The following is a 24394-nucleotide window of genomic DNA, read 5'->3' as shown; positions in this document are numbered from 1 at the left end:
TACTTGAAAGTTTCCTTCAAGATCATCTTAGTCAATTTCCGTCTCACTTGGTTGTTTCTTCAGACGCAACACAAAATTTAGAGAAGGCCAGAGTTGTCATTTTGTCAAATCAGCTTAACTGGTCTCTTGCTCACCGTCTCGCTGATTACACCCCAATATTTCTTGCAGAATTTCTGGCAATTATTCTGGTCATCAGAAAATTAGGTCCACAAAAAATAATTGTTACAGATGCGCTTTCGCTTTGTACGCATTTCACCTCTAATAATCGGCCACTCTTGCTGAGCATATTTTCAGCTCTTGCACAGGACAATATGTCTGAAGTCTGCTTGTTCTGGGTCTCCGGACATAGCGGAATCTTCTTAAATGAATCTGCTGACTCGCTCGCATCGTTGCCGCTTAATGGTCCGGTCTTAAATATTCTTCCTCATTTCGCTTCTTTAACAGGAGCTAGATCTAAACGCCTTTTATTTTTAAATTGTAATGAATCATCCCTGCTTTCCGTAGATGATTTTCCGTTGTAGAGTTCCCACCTAAGTTTTACCTTCATAGATCTGGTTTATCGTTAACAAACCTCTGCTCTTTTTGTAATGAACCAGAAACCACGGATCATTTCGTTCTTTCTTGCCGACGCATCTCCTCCATCTGCAGAATGTTCCTCATATTTACGACTAATAATCTGGGTTTAGCGCTACATCAATCATTTTGTCTTTTGGTTCCTGTTCATTAAAGTATCCGGAAGGTTACGCTGCTGTTACACATTTTTTATTTCTTTATTTTTTTCCTATGCATATGTATATGCCCTCTCAAAATTTGTGTTAGCATTTAGTTGCCTGATGTTTCGCTTTGAATGTTTGCCTTTACCCCTTTTGGTATTTTGTTGGTTGCACGTTTCATTCAATTTAGTGCGACCAATCCCCCCCCTGTGGGTACGAGCCATGTTTTGAAACAACGACAACAACGACGACACCACAACGACCACGACAACGACAACGACGACGACAACGACGACAACAACGATTACGACAACGACAGCAAGAAGGAGAAGAAGAACAACTAGAACAACAACAACAAGAAGAAGGTGAAGAAGAAGAAGAACAACAACAACAACAAGAACAACAACAAGAATAAGCAGAACAACAAGAACACCAAGAAGAAGAAGAAGAACTTAATTGCTGAGGGCCTTGACTATTTAAGGAGTGAGTGAGTACGAACTTTATTTAGGTCCTGAGGAGAAAGAATTAAAGCGAGGCCGGAGGCCCCGCCAATCTATCCGGTGGCTCCACCCAGGTCGGGGCCGGTAGACATAGTCCTTCGGCGACGGCCCGGGCCCTCTGGACAGCCTTGAGCTGAGCGATGAGCTCTGTACTTCTGAGCGCTGAGTCCCAGGAGGACTGGTCAGGAAAGTCCGTGCCCGCGTTGGCAGGGCACAGCCAGAGCATGTGTTCGAAGTTGTTGTATTCGTGGCCGCAGTGTGGGCATGCAGTAGGAAAGTCAGGATTGATCCTGCTTAGTGTTGTTGGTGTGATGTATGTCCTAGTCTGCAACTGTCTGTAAGTGACGGCCTGTGCTTTCTTGAGGTTTTGGTGAGGAGGAGGAAAAATTCTTCGTGCTAACCTATGATTTGAAGTGATTTCGTGGTATGATACAAGCGGTTCTTTGTTGTCTAAATCCCTCCAGGCTGGGTTGAAGCGAGGGGGCGGACCGCAGACGCGGAATGTGAGTTCTCGCGCCAGTTGGTGTGCCCGCTCATTCCGATTACAGTCAGGAGGTCCGGAAATGTTGCCCATGTGGGCCGGGAACCATGTGATGTGTGGGGACGTGAGGTTATCTCCTCCCGTTTCTTGGAAGATTTTGTTGAGCACCGTAGCTGCTTTCCTAGAGACGTGGGCCGCCGAGAAGGTTCTGATGGCTGTTCTTGAGTCCGAGTAAATGACGGAGGCTTCTTTGCAGCTTCGAAGGGCCACCGCGATGGCCATTTCTTCTGCTTCGTGAGTGAAGTTGGTAACCACCGTGGCTGCGTTGACGAGTGATCCATGGGCGTCCACCACAGAGACCGCGTATGCGCCTCGATTCCAATATCTCGCCGCGTCAACGAAGAGGACTTGCGTTTCGTTACGATTAATGTTGCCAAGGATTGCCTTCGCTCTCGCTTTTCTCCGCCCTTCGTTGTGGGTCGGGTGTATGTTTCTTGGGATTGCATCAACGGTTATTGACCTCTTGGCATTTATGCATAGTTGCGACTTCGCTGGTGGCATGAAGAACGCTGTATGTCTGCTTCTAGTAATATCTCGATGCCCGCCTTTGTGAGTGAGAGCCGACTAATTTGGGCGTTTCGCTGTGCTTCAAAGAGTTATGTTGCCGTGTTGTGTAGCCCCAATTGAAGGAGTCGTTCCGTGCTAGTGTTTCTAGGGAGGCTTAGGACCTTTTTTAATCCTGTTCTGATTAGTGTGTCGATTTTGTTCAGCTCCGTCTTCTTCCAGTTGAGGAAGGGAGCGGTGTAAGTTACGTGGCTGATGAGGAAAGCGTGAAATGCTTTCATGAGGTTGTCCTCTTTCAGTCCGTCCCTTTTGCTAGCGACCCGTGATACTGACCCTGGTGAAATTGTGGGTGCTCTTTGTGATGCGTTTTAGTGCCTCCGCGTTGTCATTGCTGTAAGCCCCAATGACCATGCCCAGGACCTTAATTGTGTTGCACCTGGGGATGTTTCCTCCGTCCCTGGTGTGTAGGTGAACGGTGAGGAAGCTAAGGGGCTGTCTCTGCCTGGGGCCTTGTTTGCACAGGAGGAGCTCTGATTTGCTGGGGGAGAGCTTCAGTCCCGTGTTTGTAAGGAAAGCTTCCGTGGTGTCCAGCGCTTGCTGTAGGTTCTGCTCCAGAGTGCCTAGCGGGCCGCTCGTGGACCAAATGGTGATGTCGTCCGCGTAAATCGCGTGCCCTACCCCCGGGACTTTCGAGAGTTTGTTTGCGAGATTGTGCATTGCGATGTTGAAAAGAAGCGGCGAAAGCACTGACCCTTGCGGGGTGCCGATGTTACCTAGCATGTGCTTTCTGCTTCTGATTTGTCCGACGTTTATGGTGGCCGTTCGGTTATCCAAAGCACCTATTTTTCAGTAATTATTTTTGGTAAAGCACGGAAAGATCAAAATTGCGAGGGGGGGGGGTGGCTACGGGCCTGCCGGAGGCGTTGTTGTTATACCATCAAGGGGAATAACCCAACGGTTCAAGACTTCCCATATAACTACGTCTACAGCTGCTGATCTCTGTGATCTCCGCGGTGCGCTTCATGTGATCAGAGAGTCCTGAAAAATAGGCGGTCTTCTGCGATTCAAGGCAGGCCTTACAACGTATACAGTCGTTTCTCCGACATGGAACTCACAATCAGCTGAAGTGCGAAATCGTGGAACTCATTCATCACTTGAGAGAAAACGGCCATGATATCTCTTTTCATTGGAAAGCAAGCCATTGCGGTATCATTGGAAATGATGACGCAGATGAGGCACTTCGGACGTCAAACCAAGAAGACGCTGTGTCCCCATTCCTCTATCAAGAGCGGACGCTGCGAGACAGCTTCGCATTCTAGCACGCACACTCTCGTTACCTGAATGGAATATCGCACATACAAGGTGCACCAGACTGCACAGACTAAACCCTTCGCTGCAACTCCGACCTCCGGCCGGACTTCACCGACGCTAAGCGTCCCTTCTATGTCGGTTGTGGTTGGGAGTCTCACAAAAGCTTATTAACACTAATTGGAATGGCTGACAGTCCTGCATGTGATGTCTGCGGTAGAGCACTGCACGGGCTCGGGCTTACCCGAAAGCCCGGGCCGGGTCGGGTAGGGCAGTTTTTTCACGGCACCGGGCCGGGTTCGGACTTTCTGGTGGTGTGCATGTAACGTGCAGCGAGTTATCCTCGCGCGTCTCGACTCTGAAAAACTTGTTGCCCCGGCGCAGCTGGAAGCAAGCAGTGCTACTCCTCTGTACTTCCCTTTTCTTCTTCCGTCGTATCTTTCGCTGTTTGAACTGAATGTAAAAGTCCCGAAAGACCGAAGTCGCCTCAATCCAAAGGACGCCATTGTAGTCTTTACCTAAATCAATGTAACTAATGCTTTGAGCGCGGTCTAAGCGCGTTCGCGACTTGCTGATTCTTCAAAGGCGAATTGGTAAAACGATGACTGGGAAGATAATTCTTCACGCGGCTGAAATATGGCACTGCGTCCATCCATTATTGCACGCATGTTCTAAACCGGCCGCCCATAGCAGCAGCGCATTAAGCTGCACCATGGAGGAACGAGAAGCTTTCTTTCTCCATTTACTCCATCCATGCGCTGCGCCCACGACCGATCGTGGCTGCGCTTCGACTCGAGTGTATACAAGAATACGGTTCAGTGGGACGAGCGGTTGGGGCGGGGCATGCTTTGCAGTGAGGCGCCCGCCGTAGAAAAATACTGTGGCCGCACTGCGACAGAAGTGGATTGGGCCGCATCAAGGTCGCGCCGTTGGAAACTGCTGGTGATACTGATCGGCCGGGTCATTCGTACTACTTCGCTCGCTGGTATTTGCGTTCAGACGGCTCAAATGGTGTTTATAATTGCATATGACATGTATTTATGCCTTAAGAATAATTTCCTTTCATTCTCTTCATTTTATTTTTTTAATGCCGTTCGGTGATCTTTTTCGGTCTCGGGCCACGTTCGGGCCGGGCTCGGGCCTAAGGTAAGGGGGTGGCGGGCCGGGCCGGGCGGGTAACGTAGATTATTTCCGGGCCCGGCCCGGGTCTCACCATAAAACGTTTGGTCGGGCGGGCAGCCCAACGTAATAATGGGCCCGGGCCGGGCCCGGGCTTGAGAAATCGGCCCGTGCAGTGCTCTAGTCTGCGGATGCGAGGAGAACATTGACCACTTCTTGTGCCGCTGTCTTCAGTTTGAAGCACAAAGGTAATATATGTCCAATGCATTCAGGAAACTATAGATGATCGTCTTCTGAGTGAACAAACAATACTAGAAACCCATCGGCTCAGAACGCCATCGGCTCAGAACACCATCGGCTAAGAAGGCAGGGAAGGCACTTTTATGCTTTCTGAGCACGTCTGGCTTGTGCGAGCGCCTTTGACTCTGCAGTACTGTCCGTGCACGTCTCTATAGCTCTCTCTCCCTTCTTTCTATTCCCCTTCTCCCTTCCCCCAGCGTAGGGTAGCCAACCGGACTCTTGACGGCTTAACATCCTGCCTTATTTTCATCTCTCTCTCTTCCTGTAGCGCAAAAACCATTTCGAAATGCTTATTGCAAGACACACAATATTAGCAGAGACAATGTAATGCTACCTTTCCTTTCACGCTTCTTCAATGGTCCAAGCCGCCCTCCACCTATGCGTTATCACCATGCTCGTGAGCTATGCGTGATAAGGAACGAATAGAATCCATCGAAAGGAAAATAGTTACTTTATACCGGTTGTTAAGTTTATTGAAGATAGCGCCATAAACTTAAAAAAAAATGTTGCAGTGGCTTAGCTCGGCTATGCCAGGATATACGTAGCGTTAGCAAAGGTTCAGCTGATTATTCTTAGCTTTCCTGGTTGTCTAGATTGTCAAGGATTAGCTTGATTGTCATGCTTACTGCTGCTCCAATGACACACACAAACGCCAGTCAGAAGCGCAGCGGCTCCAGCGCAGTGTCAGACGGCGACTGCACAGCGAGCGCGCGCCGGCGCCAGTGCGTCTACCACGGCTACGACGTCACTCCTCTGGTATGCGCAGACCGGCGGCGGTGAGTCGCGCGCGGCGGCGGCGGAGTGCGCGAGAGGTGCCGGCTCCGGTGGCTCCGGTGCGCAAGCCGTGTGACATCACTGATACTTGCGCATGCGCAGCACGGCTCTTGATGTGCCGCGCGAAACGGGCTTGGCTAGGCCAGTGTAGCTAACGCTACAAAATCCAAGACGGTGCTGTCTCTTGTCTTTTTCCGCGTCCTAGCTTTTTGCGCACTTTGTTGACACGAGGTCGTACCAACCGGCTCAACTTCAGACGTTAGTGGAGCGAAGCAATCGCCGCAGAAGACCGCCAACGCGCAAACGCAATAACGGGTATATATGAGTAAGTATAGTTACAACCAGCGCACGCCTAACTGAAAAGTATAAACAAACTCTGCTTCCGTAGTTTTGCTTCCAGTGTGAAGCACGACGAAGACGGTAAGCAATCGATAATCACAAGTCGATATTCACAGTCGATATTCACCGATATTCACAAGTGCCAGCCCCAAAGAACGAAGGCCACGAAAAAAAAAGTTTAGTGCCCGGTACTCTTCTCGCCTTTTCGCGCACTCCACGGCAAACTTGTACACAAAAGAAGCAGCCGAGCGTTGTATTAAGAAAATGGGAGGAAGGAGGGGAGGGGCGTCCCTGATTAAGAAATTTCGGTTTAGCCCCACGCCTCCAGATTTTCTAATCCGGCCATGGGATTACCACATGTGCGTCATTACGCAGCACGGTGGCTCTGTTTCGGTGCATCCGAAGAGACTCGGCATAAAACGCGATGCCAATAGTTGTGGAACACGGAAGGCGCTCGTTGGCGCTTCTTGCATATATGCAAGGCGCCAATGCGAGTCCAAACAGAAAAGAAAGGATGACTACTCTCGCTGCACGAGCGGGGCTTTTCCCATTCGCTGATGCCCGCCTTTGAAGGCGCCAGACTTCGGTGAATCGACTCTGAGGCCCGTTGGCGGTTCAGCCTAAAATGGCCACGTCGCTGCGGCGTCTCCGCCGTATTTGCTTCTTTCCCTTTTCTGCTGTTTTGTTTATGCTATGCACAACCAAAGAGAGAGAAAGAACACAATGCCGAAAGGCTCTGAAACTATTCAGGAAAGAGAAGGCTTTTGATTTCTGCTTCGTGCTATCTTGATTGTTGTACTTTTCTTCGCCGCAGTGCATAGTAAAGGGAAAGGCATCCAGAGGAACATCTTTGTGCTGACGTCATTGGTTTTTCTCTTTACAGTTGAATTATGTAGAGATACGGCCACTCCAAAAACCCACTTACCAAAGGTCACTTCAAATGACGACGCGCTAAGTGCGGGATGTTGAGCAAGCTTATGGAAGGGGCACCAATAACAGCATTATACATGGTGTTTCACTTAACTTAGGCAAATATTTAAAAAATATGCAAATGCTATGTAGTTGGACAGAACCAAAGTAATGTTGTTTGCCGTCGCTTGGCGATACTCAGATTATTTTTCGCATTTCGCCCAATTAGATAATTAGTCTTAATTAATTAATGAACTTCACAATTATTATAATTATATGAAAAAGTTTCAATGAGAAAATTGTATAGCAACTTGAGAAACTCCCGATACAGCTTTCTGTTGCTCAATACGTGCTAGATAAGTTTTTTATCCGAGCGTGAAAGATGTCCGCGAATACCCTCGAGCGGCCACTCGCGCGGCAATTTTCGTGTATTCGCGGGCTTCTTCCACGCTCGGAAAAACACATATGTAGCACGTATTGAGCAACAAAAAGCTGTATCGGGAGTTTCTCATGTTGCCCTACAATTTTCTAATTGATACTTTTCATCTAATTATAATAACTGAGAAGTTGATGAATTAATTAAGACTAATTATATAATTAGGCGGATTGCGAAAAATAATCTGAGTATCGCCAAGCGACGGCAAACAACATCGCTTTGGTTCTGTCCAACTACGTAGCATTTGCATATTTTTTAAAGCTTGGCATATGGAGGAGGAGGAAAAAGAAGGAAGGAAAGGCAGGGAAGTCAACCAGACGCACGACCGGTTTGCTACCCTACACGAGGGAAGGGGTTTAAAGGGGTGAAAAGAAGGAAAGGAGAGAGAGAGAGGGAAAAAGGTACGCTCAGTATGAACACGTGCGGTTGTCCAACACTTCACAATCGGTCACTGAGGCCAGTCAAGTTCATGAATCGTAGCAATGCCCGCAGTTAAGTGAAACACCCCGTCTCTGCCCGCTTGTCTATACGAGGATTTACGCGTGTAATCAAGGCCGCGATTTTGTAGCGATGCCTTATGACTTATTCTATATTAGTCGTATCATCCACCGCTCACGGCCGGCTGATCCCGTTGATAACGCGACCACTGACAAAGCGCGATAAGCGCGAAAAGGCATCATTACCGGAAAGGCATCGCTACCAAATACCGGCCCAACGGAAACAGTGCTTCGAAAAAGCTGAAGGAGGAGGACTGTTAGGTAATGCAGGAAGGAGGACGGGGGGGAGGGGGTCGCAGTTATTATTTGCGTCAGTATAGTCTGTTTCGATACATGCTACATGCCTGTGTCAAACGAATGCAATCATTGTGGGAAAAAGGTTCAGACGTTCGAGCAGAGGACACCATGCAGTGTTCTACGTATAACCGTGACGTGACCAAGCTCTTAATGGAATCAACAAGCACCGTCAATGAAATTCCAGGTGATTTACTGTTTCAGCCACAGCCGAATTTCATCAAAGAGATGCAGCTGTGTTGGACAGCAGTATTTTAAAATATAAGACGAAAAAAAAAAAGAAAACAAATTAGCACAGAAAGAAGAGACAAGGTCAAGAACACGAAACGAGCACTATAGCGCCTGCGTTGACTTCTTAACATTGTCCTTCGTCTCTTCTTTTCTAGGTAACGATTTCTTTGCTACTCATGGATTACCAACCCGCGCAAAGATGCATCCTGTTAGGCAATTTAACCACTCGTTAGGTATACGCGCCGAGCTCTGGTGGAAGTCTGGGCGCTGGCAGTGCAAGTGCTGTCGACATCAGGCAGCATTCGTCAGATTGCACTTTTTATCGCTATGGAAATTATATGGACAATCCAGGCGCATTTACATCGGTGTCGCCGTCGCCGTGATGTCCCGTATAGAGTTCAAGGGCTATAAAATTGTCGCCGCGAGCCGTATATGCTGTATGTGCGAGTGAAGGCGTGCGTGGCTGAGTCGGCGAACGTGGCTCAATCTGGCGCACGCAAGGGAGGGAAGCGGGAAGGAAGCGCGCCGTCTTCCAGTCGCGCGCAACGCTCCGGAAGGAGGGTAGGGATGGGGGGGTTCTACAACGGTAGCGCCCGCCCCGGCCGCTGTATTGAAAGCCATCTGCGGCGGGGACAGAGTCCACCCTGCGCTGCGTTTTCGCGGCTTAGTTCCAGTTGTTGCGAGCGGTAGCACGAAGGTCAATTCGCTCGCTGCTGCTGGGGTGCTTACTCACTCCAGCGTTTTGACAGCTAGTTTTCGCGGTCATAGACTGAGATGCGTCTATGTTTGCTAGCGCGCGCGTGACACCATGTTAGTTAATTTAGTTAGTATGCCTATGTTTACAAGTTTACACGGCCGATAAAACTACTATCCTTACTTCATATAGCTGTCCACTAATTTGCTATCGCAATCGACGCTTCGCCTTTCGGCCGAAACTGCGACATTTTTTTTATAGAACCCGCAACGCTTAAAACACACTCGAAGAAGCAAAGGCAGGAACTGTAGACGAAACGAAAGCTGAGTAGGGATCGGTTGCCCGAGCGCGAAGTTGAAACCTTCGCGCGGGCAATGAGCATTTGTTTCGTCGCGTACACGAAATCGCCAAAGCGACGCGTGCTATGCGAAGCGGCAAGCACAAATGCGTACATTTAGCTCGGGATCGCTTCTTCGAGGGAATGGGTGCTCATTAACGGGCTGCTGGTGACGAGGTCGCTGCAAACGAGCAATGCAGTGGCGAAACCGCTAACGCGGAATAGCTTCCAGGCGCTTTTCATAAATCACAGCCTTGCCCTCGGAGGCGATCCGTTTTTCTCAAGAACGGCCGCGTCGATGATGCGAGTGTGGGCTGCCGAAGGGGACGGAGGCCGGGTACCGCCTTCCGTGTACGGTGCATGGCGTCTTACATGCGAAAGGTGCAAGAAGACCGGTGTGTCATAAAAGCATTATATCATTCTCCGGCGTGTTCGTGGTCTTCACCACTTGAAGAAAGCGCGCCGGTCCAGTATAGTGAATCAGTAGACGCATCAACGCATCTAGTCACCGGACGTCATATAATAATAATAATAATAATAATAATAATAATAATAATAATAATAATAATAATAATAATATAATAATAATAATAATAATAATAATAATAATAATAATAATAATAATAATAATAATAATAATAATAATAATAATAATACCACCGTATTCATCATCATGCCGATGGAGATTACTTCCGTGCAGTGGTCTCCAACGATCCCCATCCTGCGTCATCCGAGTTCGTTATGTGTCAACAAACTTCCTTATATCTCATCATACCGCTTAATACTTGGTCGTACTCGTGACAATAAATTAAGATTAGGGGTAAATAAATAAGTTCCTCTGAGTTCGTTTCTGCTCATTCTATATTCAATTCATATCTGATAGTTTTGATATCCGCACACTGATTTCCCCATGTATCATTGCTCATAAGAGATCCGCTCTAACAGCTGCAACGTAGTTTCCTTCTATCATGGCCGGGTAGCTCATCCTGGGCTGGAACGCAAGCGAGCGTCATAGTGCAAACATGAAAAGACGACTCTTGCTTGCATTTGTGTTTTCTTCGCCCCGATTGAACCCTTTTTGCAGCAACCAATAATTAACAGAGCTTGGAGATACCGAGCTACCTATTTGAACTGCCGACAGTGTTGGGCTTAAGTTTAATTTCGTGTTTCAATGCTGCAATCAAAATTGGCTTTATATGCCGGTAGTGTTGCTTTTTAAAAATTCTCGGCTAGCCTATACTCTTACGGTTGCTCCCCACTCAGGAGTGCAATGCATGTGTGAAGCAATGACTAAGTCGCAACGTCGCAGCGCCACGGCGTCGAACTCCACAATTTAATCTCCACCGGAATGCAGCCTTTCGCTGTAATCATTACTGTCGCATTCCTATATCTGTTAAAGTTGAGCTCGTAATTTTCGTTTCTATATACTGTATATGGAGTATAGGAGGAGGAGGAGGAGGAGGAGGAGGAGGAAAGAAATAAAGGTAGGGATGTCAATAAGACGCGCGTCCGATGTGCGCGTCTACGAGGGGGGATTGTGGTTAAGGGATTACGGAGTATGTATGTGAGACACTTCGCCAAGGTCATAAACGCTAGTGGTTACTTGATCATGTGACCTCGACAATTTACGAAGATTTCCTTTCTATTGTTGCGCGAACGATGGATTGCGCACTAAAGACGCTTTACAAAGCATATTTACAAAAACAACTGCAGCGCTGGCCAGTTCAGCCGACAACTGGAGACTCGGGAGCCGTTCGTCTTCTTCTTCGGGGCGCTCGCGTGCATCGTCCAAACGAAACACGCAATGTGCATGTAGCACTATCATTGATACGTTTACCGGCTCGCTTTCCGCGATGTTGCGGCTAGTCGTGTAACAGAGAATTACATGTGTGACAAGCGCTCGGCGTGCCGGCGCAGCGTGGTACGGGAGCAACTACGCCGCGTACAACCGAGGCGTTTCCTATATCATTTTTATTTCTGCACGGGAGCAGAGTATTTGTCATGCGGATGCCCATCGAGAAGCTGCGTCTGTTGATCGTGGCCAATGCAGAAAATAAGGTCGCTTGCAGAAGGATATTAGGTAGCTTGATTTTTCATTTGCGGAATCGATGCTTGACCAGGTTTGACGCCCCAGAGTAACTGAATTGGTTTGAGAGACGTCGTATAGCGCCCGGATTAGACCTGACCACACGTGCGGTTCCCTATAGCAGCACCCCTAGATCTAAGTCTAAAGGTGTAAATAACTTCTGTCTTGTATTCCAATAAATATTTGGCTCTGCCCGGTGCAAGCTGTACAATTTGCTGTATACAACTGACTTTGAATATTTTGAATCTTTGAATATTTGCACACCTGTCGTCATCGTAGCGAACGGCACCGCCTTGAAACCCACCTGTTTATATGCGTTCGCCATGATCGCCTGCAAGAGCTCGCAACCTCAATAACCTTGCAGTTTTTGACTGATACACCTACCACAGTAAAACCTACAGAGATACAGACTGTGTAAACCAAACTTTAACTGCTTGTGACGTTACCTGCGGTTATTGAGCACGCGGTTGCCCCGCCAAAGTGTTCCTGGTTTTCTCAGACGTGCACGAGGGGATTGGTATTCGCATTCTCATTTATGTGTTTAAATCAGTGGTATATCTGCAATCTATTGGCTGACTATCCTAACTCGTTTAGAGTGCTAACGCCGAAAATCTTTCCTGTCTGAAAGCCGTAAATGCCAGTGTCAACCCCAGGGATTTTAAATCTTGTTTAGGGGAAAGGGCAAGTTTGTCCAAATATAGGGAACTTCGCGCTATGACATTGAAACAATGAAACTCCTGAAGTGACTGTCAATTAGCGTGTGAAGTATTACTTTTGATCCGTACTGCAGCGCAGTGAACGCATTCTCGCCAAGCGAACGACGTGTGGTGTGGATGCCCTGGGCCCTTTACCAAAGTATACTGCTCCTGGCCGATTTTGTCGTTCGTACTTCTTGCTGTGCTGTCGATGTTTTGCGCTCTGAATGAAATATTTATCTGTCATCATCATCATCATGATCATCATCAGCCTATATTTCTGTCCAATGCAGGACGAAGGCCTCTCCCTGTGATCTCCAATTACCCCTGTCTTGCGCTAGCTGATTCCAACTTGCGCCTGCAAATTTCCTAACTTCATCACCCCACCTAGTTTTCTGCCATCCTCGACTGCGCTTCTCATCTCTTGGTATCCATTCTGTAACTCTAATACTCCACCGGTTATCCATCCTACGCAGTACATGGCCTGACCATGTACTGCAGGCATTGCCAAATCCTGACTGAGAGCTTACCACTGTCATTGAAAAGAAATGTGTACAGTCATTGCGTTCTAATCATTGGTGCTAACATATGGGGCAGAAACTTGGAGGTTAACAAAGAAGCTCGAGAACAAGTTAAGGACCAGAAAAAGAGCGATGGAACGAAAAATGTTAGGCCTAACGTTAAGAGACAGGAAGAGAACGGTGTGGATCAGAGCGCAAACGGGGATCGCCGATATTCTGTGAATATAGGAGGCTTCAAACAGGAAGTTGTGTTGTTAGCATAACAACTTGCACTGCGATATATCATTTCAACTTGAGTCCAGGGACTTCATTTTTCGAATAATTTCAAACGAGTGTAAATAAATTTAAGCTGTAAAACTTCCACTTTCTTTGCAGAACATCAGCAAAAAATTAATCTTTACATAAATCATATTGACAAATTGAACAAACACGATTTGCGCATGTTTTTTTATCGAAGTTAGGGGACAACTTGCTTCGGAGGTTAGCAACACTGCTGAGAGTAGGAGGGTTGACGACGGATCTGCCAGTTATCCACATCTACTCATAGTCTGGGGCCTAGCATTCCACGGCAACCGCGCAGGCGCACTTCGACACCCCCGCTACCTCTTCGTCACGGCCAGGGTTTTCCCCTTGGGTGGTGCCTTGCGGGATTCTGGTGCCGTCGATATATACTGCACCTCAAGTTCTGAGGTGATCGCGTAACTATTGCTTGCCCGCGTAATTGCGACGCATTTCCATTCCCCGTACATTCTTGGTTCAACCCACAGCGAATTGTCTCCGTGATGCGCTATTTCACAACCAAGAAAAGCCAGCACACAGGCTGACGACGCACGCAAGGACGTCGCAGCTGACAGATGACCGTTTGTCGAATTGTAGCTGTCAACTATAGCGGCAAAATTTCCGACCGTGTCCACTCGTCAGCCGACATCGTATGGGATACAGTAGGAACTAATTCCGGTGGGCCCTGCCTCCAGGATTAAAACGGTGCGTGTAGACTTCCCGGACCTTAAAATGAGTGGCCAAGAACCGGGGGAAAAACTGCGAGCAACTGTTCTGCGTCGAAAAAGTATAAAACAGAAAAAACAACTGCGTGTTATGACAACGACGCAAGCACGAAAGAGACAGAGCATTGTCATGTTGGTTCTCGTATCCTTGTCTCCATGCGAAGCTGTATTGATCACGGCGCACGAACAACCAGCCCAGCAACAACTTTGGGGTATACCTATACACACACCGCCTGTGCCTTAAAACACACGCGCTGAGGCGTACGTGCTGGCACTTTAGCGCAGCTGCAGCCGTACTGCAGTCACGCATGGGACACGTCCTGCTGTCCCATTGTCAAAGCTAATAAGAGTTGATTCGGCGAAGAGTCACCCGGATCGGCCCCGCCTTCAGAGATACGATTGAAGCTCGCGGAGACGCGCGGCGTGCTCTTCCTGTGCATGTGTAGGGTTTTATTGTTTCTGGGGAAAACGCCACGTCATGCTGCCTGGGCGCTGATTATGCAACGGTCTCGTGTCCGCCCGTTTTCTGTGACTCGGTAATCGCTCGTAACTGGCGGTGCCGGGTAGCGTTACGTTACCGTTGTTTTTTCCTCCACTCCGACTTCCGACCAACGACTCGCGGTAACGCGCATTAGAGTGGAGGAACAAACGACAAACAAAATGTACCTTTTTTCTTCAATTGAAGCAGAAATTATCGATTGTCTTTTTGATAATTCGCGAATCACGCCTCCTGTGGCAGACAATGGCCACCCAGAAATTAAACAAATGGTACTGAAAAAGAAAGACGTACCTTTTGTATACGCGATGCTTAATTACTTAAATTATTAAAGGGCACAGGCTTGGTCTCCAAGCTTTTAGTAGTTCTTCTATTTCTTTGCGTCCTCATTGTTTCCTTTCATGTTCATCCTCCAGCGCAGTTCTAGAGTTCGGGCCGACTTCCCCACCTTTTCTTATCAATAAACTTTCCCTCTCGGTCTTGCCAATAATGAAGGAAGATATTGAATCACACTTTCTCTCCGACAGACATACTATATACTTGGGCTTTACAGTAGCTCTACACAAAGGAGCAACTGACTGAAAGCTTGGCAAGTTTCTTGCGCTTCGTTCAAAATAAAAGCAACAATCACTTTCCAAGAACATTTTAAAACATTATTGTACAAGGTTCAATCTTTTTTTCTGGTTAGGAGAGTCTAATTGTTTAACACTGGCTTGTAGGTGTTCACCAAAACAGTTTTAAAGCTTGATCTCATGGCAGACTGCGTATTCTAGGGTAAAAGGCACGGCCGGATCAACATGTGGCCTGAGCGTGCTGCAACCCCGGGCCCACGACTGCCAGGGGGTACCATGAAAAGTTTTTCCTTGGTGGGTTTCTTAATCATTCTGAAGGGCCTTTCACCAGTTGCGCCGTCGTTATAACACGCCATCCAGAGAGCGTTCTACCACAAGAATTCTTTAAAAAAGGGTTTAGTATATTAACCGAAATAGTCTCTGGGATAGGAAAAGTGCGGATGGAAATTCAAGAGAATACAAAGACAGCGCTTTGCATCGAAAGGTAGTTGCCACATGACTGGCCCTGTCTGCTGCTGATGAAACAATTCTAGATCTAATTAAACTGTTTACCGCCAAAAACGATGTATTAGAAAGAGCTATTGAAGCACATCGTCGTTGTTGTCAGACTGCTGGGGCTGATCGAGGTTTGGTATTTATGGGCTGCAAGGAGACATTCGCTTCCCCTAAAAACGGCAATTTTTGGGGCATTCAAGATCGCAGAGTTCAGACCGCTTTTAAGGGACCGTATTGTTCGCAGTGGCAACGTGGGTAAAGGTTATCCACATTCTATTTCCAAGCCGACCTGAGACGAATTTGTTGATATGATGGCAGGTACTGTAAGGCGACGGATAGTTGAGGAGATGCAAGAAGCCAAACATTCCTCTTTCATTATCGATTACACAGCAGATGTCTCCCATACCCACCGCCTTGGCTTAGCGGCTATGCATGGTGTGGCGTTGCTAAGGACGAAGCCACGCAACCAAATACCGGCCGCAGTGGTCGCATTTCGATGGGGGCGAAATGCAAAAACGCCCGTGTATTGGGGGCACGGTAAAGGTCCCTAGTAGTCAAATTTAATCCGGAGTGCCCTACTACGGCGTGCCCCATAATCATATCGTGCTTTTGGCGCGTAAAGCCACAGAATGCATGTCTCCCATGTCGACCGGCATTCCATTGCCCTCCGGTACTAGACACACGGTGACGTTCACAAAACACTCATTCGGTTTGTACCAATTGAATTGCATATCGCTGAGTATCTGGCAACAGGCGTGTGTTGCCTCATTTAAGAGAAGGGTTTTTCAATCGACAACTGCCGAGACCAGTCCTGTGACAGTGCCAGCAACACGGCAGGGGCCTGCAGGAGCACACAAAGAAGAGGAACCACTTCTATCTATTTATGTACCATGCTGCGGAACTTGGTTGGTGCTTGGGAGTGTATATTGTTGTGTCTAGCCCGTCATATTGTTTTGTCCAAAGCACACAGGAATTCTGAGCATTTTCCTTAATGTCTTTCTTGCCCTTCGTATTAATTTAGGTATTCCAACGGTCAAACTGTGAGAGCAAACGGACATTTTCAAAGCTTTTCTTGATTAAGATATGCCTGCGTTCCGCCCTCGGCGAAAACAAGTCCCTATTTATTATGTCCATCGAACGGGACTTGTTGAATATTTCTTTTGATGAAGCAATATATAAGATATCACCAGCCGCAAAAACCAAAGATGCTTTCTTAGATGTGAAATTTGGTAATGCTTCCTCATATTTTCATACATGTATTTTTTGTCACAATATAAACTGTCACGAGCCTATTGTTTATTGTGAGTTGTCGAGCGTTTGCGTTGTCTCCTGTACCAGATCGTAAAGTGGTGGTCAGAATTGCATGCTGTAAACTTCTTATTTAGTTTTGAGGCTAAAGGTAGAGTTGTACATGCGCTCTCTGGTATTCACTTAGATTGTATGCCATATGTGCAGAGGTATTTAACGTGCACATGTAAAACTAAAATATCTGTTCCTTTACAACCCACGGTTCTCTTCTTCCTGAGTGACGGCGATCGAGCAGCCTTCTGAATATGTGAGTGACCTCACGGTTAACTGATAACGACGTGTACGTTATACATTAACATTAGATAATAACCTAACAGAAACAAAGAAACACGCATTCTAAATAAGAAATGTTGCAAATATTATATCAAGATGCAAGATTCCCTCGTATGTATGTTCATAGCCATGTAACCTTATAGCTGAGAATAAAGTTGAAAACTGCAGGCGAAACATGTAACAGTCTAAATATTTTGGTATTCTAACCGATTAATGTGATCGCTCATCGTCATCATTATCGTAACACAATCATCATCACTGAGGCCCCGAGACACTTTTAGCCCCGGGCCCCTAAATTTCTTAATCCGGCAGTGGTGAAAGGCGTTGAAAGCACTTGCAACACGCTCCATCGAAATCGCCGCGGTCGGTATGTGGGGCTGCTTCCGAACACGAGCTCGCAGCTATATAATTTCGATTACAACCTGCAGCACTGCCGCATTCCGATGGGGTCGGAACGCTAAGATGCTTGTCGACCAGGCTTTGGTATGAACGTTAAAGTACCCTAGTTAGTCGAGTTAATCATCTATGGATTAGTGTTGCTTACAGGATATTTCTGCCAGACTGTGGCTTTGGACACTAAAACCCTGCAACTTCATCAACTGATGCTCAAGCCGTACAGTACCACGTACCGCCACTCCCGCCTTGAACGTTCAAAGGATGGGGCCTTATGTGCAGATTTCCGACGAAATGAGACTAGGCACGATTCTGCACCAAGGAGTCCACGTCACTAAATAAGGCTGCCACCACTCCTCTTCGCCGAGTAACCTAAGAAGGAGACAGTAATGAAAATTGAGCGTATATGCGCTATAATGAAGCCGAATCAAAGAGGCCAGTGTGTGTGGAGCTGCGCGCCCGCACGGCGCACACGTGGCCGCCTGGCCGTCGCTACAGGAACAGACAGCACTGGTGCTGTTGAAGCTAAACGGTGGCATGTGGCGGATGGGATGTAACCTTCGTGCTCCAATGTGTCAGCCTCAGTTGCGTCTCAAGAAGTAAAGAGAAAGCAGTAGTGGCCTTATACCATGAAGACAGACATGTATCTGCAATGGGAACTGGAGAAGTTTGCCTGTCTGTTTTGGCATTACTCCATATGTATAGGGTAATAGGTCACGTGCACAAGAGAGCGTACGCGCACTAACGCGTCCGAGCTCAGAACTGCATACAAGGTCTCATTAAGACTAGGTTCTTTCAATAACACGAAAAGCGCTTTCTGTGCGCTCAGTTTACAAAAGAGCGTCCTGCGAGCTCCAGATGAAGGTCTTCACGAATGCTCAAGGCAGTCTTCATGGATTCAGGGAGAGTGGATTAGCGGAAGCGGTAAGAACGTATGTGACACGCATGTCCTTAGGAACGTTACACATTATGAGCATTGGCGAATATGACAGTTATTGTCGGGTAACGAAAATTAATGATGTACGCCGCGCTGAGTCATACTGTGGAGACATGTTTGAATTGAATTGCAGAGGCGCGATAATAACAGTTGGTGTCAAATCTTGGCAATGCAGCTTTGCACAAAGATTGCTGCATTCTCCATGCTGCGTTTAAAGAGCCAGCGTCGTGTTGTTCGGTGTAGAAGATCTCCTAGCATGGTGGTACGTAAGTGTCGTATGTTGCAGGGGGATGCAAATAAAATTACGAACGCACATATAAGTTCATGCGCTAAATAGTAAAATGTTCGAGTGTCTTCCTATAGTGCACGTTCCTTTGGACGTATAGATCGTACATACTCAGCCTTTACGCAACTTTATCCAAACTTAAAAAAAAAATGCAGATACAACGCTCATCTTGGAATCTATGTGAAGCGATTAATCGAATGCTCATTTCAATTGATTAATCAAATTTGCCCATTTCATTCCTACGTCTTTCGCGTAAAGGAAACTGTAGCTCGCGCATGTACTCTCGCGAACCCTTAATTGCTATAGGCAATGTAAAAAACGCGGCAATTATCAAAGATTCCGCCCATGGTCGTTGTTGAAATTCTACGACCGTGCATGTCGCGGCGATGACGTGAGCAGACGACGCCTCTTGCGCAAATTCGGGAGAATGCCTCCGGAACAGTCACGTGGACGCCTGTAACTGTATAGCTACAGTTACAGTTACAGGATAGACTGTAACCACCGTTATCTAATTGGCTCATAGGTTCATAGGTTCATCAAGTTGCAAGAAGTGTTGATAAAGTTGTGTCAATCGTCACTGCTCAGTTTTGAAAAAAATACTACATGTTCTCTAAAAACAAGGCACCTTTCATTTTAACACGAAAGTGTTTTATGCCGGGGTCCACCAAGACTTCACTGACGTATTTCCGTCACGGAAATACGTCAGCTTACAATGTACACGAACATAATACAAAGAAAGAAACCAGAAGAAAAAGTTCCACAAACATGCAAAATCTGGAAATCGAACCCACCACCTCTCGGTCCGCGACGATAGATCGCTGAGCGTTTAACCCATTGCGCCACAAACGCACTTGCAGAGAGCTACACAGACGCGCCTTATATATCTAACACTCCTCCGTGTACCCGCGCTCTTGCTCGGGGCGGTGCCGCCGCCTACGAGCAGAAAAGAGAAGTACTGCATTATGACACTAACGCGCACCGACAGTGAACGCTTCGGTGGTCTCAGCACTACGACGCCTCGATGCCAGCATTCGAAGGGACGCTGGCATCAAGAAGCACTACCAACGCCCAGGTGGCGTTCACCGTACTCAGCACAGCGGAGCGTGGCCTCCGCAATTAGCTCTGAAAATGTTTCTGAAGTTGATCGCGGAGGCTGCAATTACGACGCGCTGTACGCGCTGATTTGACTCGGTGACGATTCAGTTACGTGCTTTGTCTTGCGCGTTGTATTAGTGTGTCAGTTACGTGCTTCGTCTTTCGCGTTGTGCTAGCGTGTGCAGCGTAGTGGAGCTTCCATATGCACGACGGTTGCTCATGGTCATCGACGTTGGTAGTCGTGATGGAGGAGACGTGCCACCAGGCGTCAGCGTGGGTGCATCAACGCCTAAGGGCGCTTTAGCCACAAAACACCAATAGACATTATATATCAATGTGCAATAAACATTACACTACTTCTGTGAAGACACGTTTCACTTTCGTGTTCTATACCGATTCCTATATAAGAGGGATCAACCACATTTTTTTACAAAAATGGACACGCAACACATGGGTAGTTAAGCGTTAGCAAGTTGTAACTAGTACTGACAAAATGTGTCTCGCCTTTCTTGCTTTACTACATAACTGACAGCCCGGCGACTAGTATGGGGACACAATGCCTCGCATGCGCAAAAATCACTAATTGTATGCGCTCTTACTTTTAATAGATCAAAATTCGCTACAAATTAAGCGCGGCTTCTTGAATTATAGTTTGCTTACAAGTATTCCACGATCTTCTTCTTTCTGGGGTTTTACGTGCCAAAACCAGTTCTGATTATGAGACACGCCATAGCGGAGGGCTCTGGATTAATTTCGACCACCTGGAGTTCTTTAACGCGCACTAAAATGCAAGGATACGGGAGCTTTTATACACGTCGCTAAAATATCAGGCAGTGTCCCAGTACTTACCAGAAATAGATAATGCTGCAAGTAACACAATGACCGGGTAGTTATAAGCTGTCCTTCTTTCCCTTTTCACTCAGCTTTTCTCGGAATTCAACACCGGATATTAAGGTTAGTCCTCTGCAGTTGCGTCTATCAGAGCACGCCACACCATTCTCGGCTCTCCCGTATCAGCCAGTCGCCTAAAGCTCTGGGTAGAGTCGATCATAAACATGACGTCTAGAAAAAGCTCTTGAATGAAACCCGCCGAAAAGCCACACTCAATTTGGCACGCAGTTTGTATTAATCGTATTCAAATATATTTTATTATTTGTTATACGCTCAAAGAATGTAGGTTTCATACCGTGGTAACGGAGTCGGCAGCTATTTGCGACAGCCCAGAATAAATAAATAAATAAATAAATAAATAAATAAATAAATAAATAAATAAATAAATAAATAAATAAATAAATAAATAAATAAATAAATAAATAAATAAATAAATAAATAAATAATGTAAACAATAAGTTGCTGACCGCGATTTTGTGCAGTGAGGACAATTTGGGAAGAGGGATAGTGCATTGGATAATGACACAGGGTGCCAAGAAGCCCCATGAATGTACAAATTCTAACAGGTCTAAATGCAACGGTTCATCATCATCATCCTATGTTTATGCACACTGCAGGACGAAGTCCTCTCCCTGTGATCTCCAATTACCCTTGTCTTGCGCTGATTCCAACTTGCGCCCGCAAATTCCCTAACTTCATCAGCCCACCTAGTTTTCTGCCGTTCTCGACTGCACTTCCCTTCTCTTAGTATCCATTCTGTAACCCCAATGGTCCACCGGTTATCCATCCTACGCATTACATGGCCTGCCCAGCTCCATTTTTTTTCTCTTAATGGCAATTAGAATATCGGCTATCCCCGTATGCTCTCTGATTCACACCGCTCTCTTCCGGTCTCATAACGTTAGTCCTAAGATTTTTCGTTCCATCGCTCTTTGTGCGGTCCTTAACTTGTTCTCGAGCTTCTTTGTTAACCTCCAAGTTTCTGCCCCATATGTTAGCACCGGTAGAATGCAATGATAGTACACTTTCCTTTTCAACGACAGTGGTATAAGCTCCCAGTCAGGATTTGCCAATGCCTGCCGTATGCAATTCAACCCAATTTTGTTCTTCTGTAAATTTCCTTCTAATGATCAGGGTCCCCTGTGAGTAATTGAACTAGATAAACGTACTCCTTTACAGACTCTAGAGGCTGACTGGCGATCCTGAATTCTTGTTCCCTGGCCACACTATTGAACATTATCTTTGTCTTCTGCATATTAATCTTCAGTTGTAATCCGTCCCCATTATTGCTGAACAGGACAATGTCAGCTGCAAAGCGAAGGTTGCTGTGATATTCACCGTTGATCCTCCCTCCTAAGCCTTCCCAGTCTAAGAGCTTGAATATTTCTTTTAAGCATGCAGTGAATAGCATTGGAGATATTGTCTCCTGGCCTGGCCCCTATCTTGATAGGTAACTTTCTACTTTCCTTGTGGAGAACCAAGGTAGCTGTGGAATATTTGTAGATATTTCTCAAGATATTCACGTTTGCCTCCTGTACGCCTTGATTACGCAATGCCCCTATGACTGCTGGTATCTCCACTGAATCAAATGCCTTTTCATAAACTATGAAAGCCATATATAGAGGTTTATTGTACTCCGCAGATTTCTCGATTACCTGACTGATGACATGGATGTGATCCATTGTAGAATGACTCTTCCTGAAGCCAGCCTGTTCTCTTGGTTGATTGAAGTCAAGTGTTGCCCTGATTCTATTGCAAATTATCTAGGTGGATATTTTATAGAGTACTCAAAGCAAGCTAATGGGCCTATAATTTTTCAATTCTCTAAGGTCTCCCTTCTTATGGATTAGTATAATGCTGACATTCTTCCAGTTCTCTGGTACACTTGAAGTTGTGAGGCATTGCGTATAAAGGGCCGCAAGCTTTTCAAGCATGATATCTCATCCGTCTTTTCTAAATCGACTGTTATTCCATCTTATCCAGCCACTTTTCCCCGGGCGATGTCTTGCAAGGCCCTTCGAACTCTATCGCTAGTTACAGAGGGAACCTCTGTATCATATGTTCATCACTACTTCGAATGAAAGTAGCTTAATTGGCTGCTCTGGGGACTGTACAGCTCAGTATAGAATTATTGCACGGGTTTTACTATGTCATCGAAATTGCTGATGATACTACCCTGCTTATTTTGCAGTGCATAGATCATGCCTTGCCCTATGCCAAATTTTCTTCTCACTGATTTCATGCTGCGTCCATATTTTACGGCTTCCTCAATCTTTCCCACGTTATAATTTCGAATATCCCTTACTTTCTTCTAGTTGATCAGTTTTGACAGGTTTGGCAATGGTTCATAATGCCTTGTTTTGTGATTTTGGAATTTAATGGCTATGCAAAAGAAAGCTGTCCTCAGTAGTTCTACACAATACCCTATCGAACTTGCACGTTTCTTCAAGAGCATCACGCGTTTTCCCGGAAGCAGGTGGCACACGAATAATTATTTTTTCTTCGAACCCTTTAATCCGAATGGACCGGAAAATAAAGTCCCGAACCGGTTCGAACCTTTATAGTTTTCGCTCCGAAGCTGAGCCTGAACCGAACCGAAAAGCGTGAACCCGAACAGAACCCGAAAACCTTCCGGTTCGACATCCTGGCAGGGTGAATGTATTCTGTGATGACGCAGGACTTTACTCCGGGCTTTAGGAATGCTTCAGTGCTGACCATCAACAACCTCGCATAACCGCTCTTGTCATCATCAACCTTCATCCCTCTCTCATACCGGACGATCTCTATTCCTTTCTCCAAACAAATTATCTCTGTCATTAGGTAAATAATTAGTTTGCGCTTCTTTTTTGTTTGCAGTGCAAGTGAGAGTGTTCGTAGACACTGTAATGAACGGCCTACTAGTACGCTCTGCGACCCTCAAAGGAGGAGGAGGAAATAAACTTTATTGAAGACAAGGGGAGGGGGGAGCCGAGGTCACGCAGAGGGGGCTAGAGTGGCGTCCAGCTGGCCACGACCTTCGCCACCCAGTCCGCCAGCCCGGCTTGAATTTATCGGCCGGCTTAAGCTAGGGACACCTTGCGGCACTCGCATGAAAGAGCTGAACGGGTAAGCTTCACCGCAATGCCGCAAGGCGGCTGTACTTGTCGATGAGCAGTAAAGAGCAGCGGCGAGAGCATTAGAAAGTTGGTTCTTTATTCTATGATTTAGATGCGCGAAAGGCCCAAGTGAGAGAACCTGAAGCATGCCTCCGCTGGCCCCACACAGAAAACCTAAAACATGTGAGCATCTATGGCAGTTCGAAAAAGGTCATGTCTACACGGGCTATGACAATAAAAGCTTCTGGCCGCTTTGCGTTGTTTCTCCTGCGATTTTCTCTTGTAGAATTATGTATTTCGGTGTTGTGCGGGGCTTTTAAATTTGTCTGCGTATTCCTCTAGAGCAGTGTTTCTCACACTTTTCCAGTACATGACCCCTTTTAGTGTGCCAAACCTACCATGACCCCCCACCTATATAAGCCTTCTAAAAATGTCCTTTTTTTCAATGACGCGGACTCCCAAGTATTTAAGCTTGTCGACTTAGATCAAGGGATTATTATTTAACCTTTACCTAAATGTGAATGGACTAATTTGAGATTCGCATAAAGACTGATTTGCTAATGTGTAATTCCATCGACCATGTGTTACACCAATCAGAGAGAATTTAGGTTGTTCTGCAAAAACTCTTGATCCTTTACACATTTAATTTCCGTGTAAAGATTGCAGTCATTTGCAAAAAAACTTTAACTTTATGGCGCAGGTGTTTACTGATGAAATAATGTCATTGATTAAGATGAGAAACAGGGTAGGG

Source organism: Dermacentor silvarum, chromosome 2, assembly GCF_013339745.2.
Source record: "Dermacentor silvarum isolate Dsil-2018 chromosome 2, BIME_Dsil_1.4, whole genome shotgun sequence".
Classification (NCBI taxonomy): domain Eukaryota; kingdom Metazoa; phylum Arthropoda; class Arachnida; order Ixodida; family Ixodidae; genus Dermacentor; species Dermacentor silvarum.
This window is presented reverse-complemented; position numbering follows the sequence as displayed.